The sequence below is a fragment of the Carassius gibelio genome, chromosome B23 (assembly GCF_023724105.1).
Source record: "Carassius gibelio isolate Cgi1373 ecotype wild population from Czech Republic chromosome B23, carGib1.2-hapl.c, whole genome shotgun sequence".
NCBI classification, from domain to species: Eukaryota; Metazoa; Chordata; class Actinopteri; order Cypriniformes; family Cyprinidae; genus Carassius; species Carassius gibelio.
The window spans coordinates 29,129,349-29,135,113 of record NC_068418.1 but is presented as its reverse complement, the minus strand read 5'-3'; the positions used below and the strand labels follow the sequence as shown (position 1 = coordinate 29,135,113).

Genomic DNA, 5,765 nt, shown 5'->3' with positions numbered 1-5,765 from the left:
AAAAACTTTCCCACACAGTGACATAGACATGTGGGGGCGTGTCTTAACGATTCAGTGGACGAGTCTTAACTTTTATAAAGAATATCCATAATCTAAAAAACACAAATATTTACATACACACACACACACACATGCTTTTTTAAAGAGTTTCTCTAAATCAACAATGAAAATAGATCAGCCCAAGTCAGTACTGTGACAAGGCAGACGACAGTATCAGCGAAGAGCTTGAGATCAGATAGAAGACGTGATTTTGAAAGTGAAAGTAAAAAAATGAAGCAAAATCTCAGTTGAGAGAAAGAAAACTCAAGAACTGACCTGCGGTCTCGCTGAGGGTCACTCTGAGAGCTCGTTCTCGCTGATGCTGCGCAATTTACAACAAAAAAACACACAAACTCACATGCAAACATCTGACAGAACAGACAAAACACCCCAAAAACAGGCTACAGCAGACGAACTCACTGCGTTTGATGACGGCTCTGATGGAGGAAAGCGGCCCTTGGCTGAAACACAAGAGAAACACAAGGACTCAGTGTCTTTTTCCATTGATTCAATGACTCAAGGCCAGTTTTCTCAACTGTGACACGACTGGAAATACATTTCACAGTTACACAACACACACCACACCCTCACAGACTTTTATTAAACACACACACACACACTGAACAAACACATGAAGAGCCAAGAAATCTGCTATTAATGTATGTTATTAAACAGAGCCTAGATGTGTCTGGTTAACACACGCATGAGCTCAGCTTGACGTGACATCTCTATTCCTCTCTGGAGGAAAGTGTTAATCATATTTCCCTGCTGTAGTGTAACAGGTTTTTCTGCATTAGTGCTGCGTTTGCTCTGGTGTTCAGTCATGGATCGAAAGCTTCGCCACCAGCAGATGAAGCTCTGAACACACACAAACTGGTTTTTGACTTGTTCCTATAATCTAGAGAACCTCCGTTTCAGATCAAATTTCACACCAGATTTAGACATAACTGCATGAAAAAAATAAAGCTTTTAGTTTTCAGTTTTTTTTTTAGCATTTCTCTTTATAGTACATCCATAGTATAGTAAAATACATACATAGTAAATTACACAGTTAAAAACAAACAAATAAACGTTAACTGAAAAAAACAAACACTTAAATTAATACAATAAATTAAAACCATAAAAAATATACATTTTATTTCAGATATTTAAGTTTAACTTGATGTACTAAAATAACAAAAAAATAAATAAATATATAAAAATAAAATAAATCGCAAAACCACCACAAAATTACTAAACCTTCAAAAACTAAAATAAAAAAAACTAAAATGAACTTTAAAAATTCTAATTTAATAAGAAAACTATATATATATTATATAATAAATAAATAAATATATATATATATATATATATATATATATATATATATATATATATATATATATAAAATCAGTGCTGTAATTAGAAGTTATTTACTACATTTTCCAAAGAATATATATTTGGATTTATTTCTGTTTATATTTCAGTGCTGTAATGTGAAGTGGGTGGAAATTTTCCAAGTTGTCTAAATAAATAAATAAATAAACACTAACACCATAAATGCTTTATTGTTTTTATGATCAATTTCTTTTTATTTTTCACTACTATAACGAGAAATTAAGTGCATGAGATAATGTATGATAAATTGTAAAAAATTTAATAAAAACAATAAATGGCATAAATGGTTTCATGTTTATGATCTATTTCTTCTTATTATTATTCTGTAATAAAGAGTTAAGTGTGTGTAAGAGTAAAAAATCTGAAAGTTTCTAAAAAATGATTTTTATAGATTTTATAGATTATATTCCTTGGAAAACAAAACCTTTGCGCTTACCTGGAGTGGCGCTGATCGGGTTTGTTTCTGTCTGAATGTTCTGCAAACACACACACACACACACACACACACACACAGAGGCAGAACGGATCATTAAAGGACTCTGTTTGTCTGGACGTCACCCACTAATAACAGTGTTCAGCGGTGACAACAGCAGATTCAACACATTATTCATGTTTGCTCCACAGAATGAACCTGACGGCCGAGACTCTGCTGTCTGATGGAGACTCATTACTGAACAGAGAAACTCAGCTTTTGTCTAGTTTACAACAAACCAGAGGCAGAGACACAGAAGCCCTGAAACAGACTGTATCATTACTGTAGTGTGTGTGCGTGTGTGTGTGTGTGTGTGTGTGTGTGAGTGTGTGTGTGTGTGTGGTGGGCTCATGTTGATCACATGATCGTGAGTCACATGACACAGACAGAGCTGCAGGTTTATTATGAATATGAATCAGCTCTCTGTGTTCATAGCCAGCCTCCAGGAGACTGTGCTGTATTTGAGTTTAACATCTCACACACAGGTGAGAGGAAATACAGCTGAGCTACAGGAGCAGATCAAGCCGAGTCAGACTTCATTTAGAGAGGAAACAACAGTCCAGCTATGAGAAATAAACTTCCTTCATTTTACACTAATACACAACAATGAGCACACATAATATGCCTCCTCATATATATATATATATATATATATATATATATTTTTTTTTTAAATATATACATTATGAAATAACTATAGATAATTGTTTTATGATTACTGTGCATGTGTTTAACTATAATGAAATAAAACGATTTTTTTTACAGTTTTGTTGTCAAAATCAAGACCCAAGAACAAAGTGATAATTAAATTAATAATTTTTACATCATTAAATAAGTCTAGTAATTATTTTATGACCATTACGACCTCGTGGAATATTTACAAAAAAAAAAAAAAAAAAAAAAAGAACAAGAAGAAAATAAATAATAAGAATTGTCCTACCACACTTTTAATCAGATTTAATCAAATAAAACTAAACAACAACAAAAAATGTATGTGTCCCTTAAACAAAATATTAATTTATAGCTATACATTTTAATCTACAACTCATCAACTAGATATGAGATATATAACTTCCCAATTATTTAATAATTATGATGGCGTTTATATGAGCAAGTTAATATAATTTGAATCACAAATATTTACACTTTGACTACGCTGATAGAACTAAAAACAAGTGGCACGTGAACTAATCCTTGTATATACATGTCATCCTATAATTTCCTCGTTGACGAAACTTATGACGGCGGTCTGCGCTGATTACAAACAGGTTTTGTTTAATTATTTGTTTATTTTTATTTGTTTGTTTGTTATGTCGCGCCCACCTGCTCTCCGTCTCGCGCTGCCGGGCTCGCGCAACCGATCCTCGTCCTCCTCGGCGCGTGCCTCCGCCATACCGGGAGAAAGACGGCTTATTTACCGTCTAAACACCAAAGACAATCGGAACGGCATTCCTCTTTGGAAAACCTTAGGAAAGTCGCTCCAACTGCGATCGAACTTCTAATCCAGCGGGCGGGAAGATGAGCGCTCGAGCTCGATACTGTCATATGAATCAGTTTCTGTTTTCTCTCCGAACGCCTGAAGAAGAAACTCAGTATCAGTATCTTATTGTCAGGACGCACGAACGTCAACAGGAAGTCCCTGTGTCCATGTGAAAGAGAAGTGGGAGGAGCCAAAGCGAACAATCGCTCCAACATAAGGATGACGAAGATGATGAGTTTGTGTGGATCTGCAGTGTTTGTGTTTCACATTCCTGAAATCTTAAAATCTTTTTTTAAAGTCATAATAACAAATTCTAGTCTTAATCTAAATGCTATTTATCTTCCAAGTGTTAGAATGTTAGAATAAGGCGCTAAAAACTCAGAACACTCAACAATGTAGGGATGAAAACACTGGATGTAAATTAAAAATATGTTCATTTTCATTCATATTCAGATTTTATTTTTATAACCAGGCCCAGTTAACGTCCAAAGAATGCTGCAGAGATGTTTTTATGACGTTCAAAAGAGAACCTTCATAGAACGTTGTGTTACATTTATAACCAGATGGTTAGCGTTTTTTTTTTCTTTTTTTTTTTCTTTATTTTATTTTTTATTTTTTTGTGTCAACCAAAATATTTTATCTTAGACCATATAAACATTCCCAAAGCGGATGTTTTTAATGACTTTGAAAGGGAAACTGCACAGAATTTTGTTTTACAATGAGCCCTAAATAATGAACGTTCCCAGAACACAGGGATTATTCTTATTTATTTATTTTTTCATTTATTTTTACAGCCACGCGGTGGCGCTGTTGCTCGCCTTTCTGTTTCGCGAAGCATTTTATGCAAATCATTTGTATCCTAGGTCTGTGTATATTAATGCGAATATCAATAACGAGCGAATAACATGAATATAACCGACTGTTTATGAGACATTTGTTGTTTCAATGAGCCATGGACAGAAAAGAGCAGAGATCTGCGCATGTCTGAATCTCCAAGCCAACTCTTGCCCTTAAAAATCCGTTTTATTCGAAGATAAAAGTGTTATAACGTCTATAAATCACGAGCACACAACAACTGACAGCTGTCATTAAAGGCTTTAACAGGACAGGCTTTACACACACACACACACACACACACACACACACACACACGGGCTGTAATCACTCTAATCTCTGAGTGTTGTGCTCTGTTCTGCTCTCTCAGTATTTCTCGACACATGAAGGCCTGGGTTTCATGTCACACTACTTTCTCACTATTATTCAGGTTTTGTAAGTCAGAAACTTTATGGATTCTGGATCCTTCAGAGGATTACAGGACCTGATGGAAACACAGCAGAGACAAACCCCGGTGAGTTTCAGCTCCGCTTTCTCTCAAATCACAGCCTTTTACTTTTATTAAAGAGGATTCAGAGGTACTTTATTACATTTAAGAAGACTCTGAACTCTGAAATAATTATGTTTTGATGATTGTGGAAGTTTTCAGTAATTCTCCAGCTGAATAATGATCATTAAAATATATATAAATAGATCCAGGCACTGGTTAAAGATGTCGACCTGTTTTATTAATTAAAAGAAAAGACATCAGCATTAGACCTAAATAAATAAATCAATTAATAAAGTGTTTGTGATTAAATGTATGCATGTCATAATAATAATAATATTCAGTTGAAGTTTCTCATTCATGGCATTTGTTTTTTTATTTTAATGTTGAATATGTGTAACGTAACATTACATGGGTATCATTATTATATTTTAATTTAATATTTTATTAGTTATTGTTTATATGCTTTCTGTTTTGTTTTTAATTTTTGTTTTATTATATTATATTTCTATATATTAAATTATAGTAATTTTGTCATTTTTTTTTATTTAAAATATGTCTATATTTTTTATTCTATTTTTGTTCCAGTTTTAGTTATTTAGTAGATCAACATAGACTTAATGAAAATAACAACTAACTGAAATAAATCGAGTTTTTAGTATTTAATTTTAATATTTATATATGTATTTTTCATTTTATTTTTCAAAATTTATATGTATAATATATTTATATAAATATATTTAAAATAATATAGATTTTTTATTTTCTAAAGATATATATTATTTCAGTATTTAGGACGTAGGACGTAAATATGTTTTGATGGTTTTAGTTTTTGTTAGCTATTATAAGACTCTTTCATTAAATAACAAAATCTCAAAGCAAGTAGTGTTTGTTTGAAAGACACTCTTAACAAGTTAAAATCAGTTCAACAGTAGATCAAGCGTTAAACATGAAGATGGTGACTGGATCATGATTATAGTTCGTGATTATTATATCTGTGTGAACACGAGAAGAACTGACAAGTGACTAATCAGACGAAGACCTGATAAAAATGTGTAAATGATGTAAAATCAGCT

At 32.7% G+C, this 5,765-nt stretch overlaps 1 protein-coding gene across 1 annotated transcript in view; it reads left to right on the top strand.

The window, feature by feature from the left end:
• The first annotated feature begins 3,506 nt into the window (after positions 1 to 3,506).
• LOC128011104 (FHF complex subunit HOOK interacting protein 1A-like) overlaps positions 3,507 to 5,765 on the top strand; it is a 17,247-nt gene continuing 14,988 nt past the window's right edge. The window contains exon 1 of the mRNA XM_052593192.1: positions 3,507 to 4,716. The gene's annotated coding sequence lies outside the window, so the exon portion shown is untranslated. The remainder of the gene's footprint in view (positions 4,717 to 5,765) is intronic.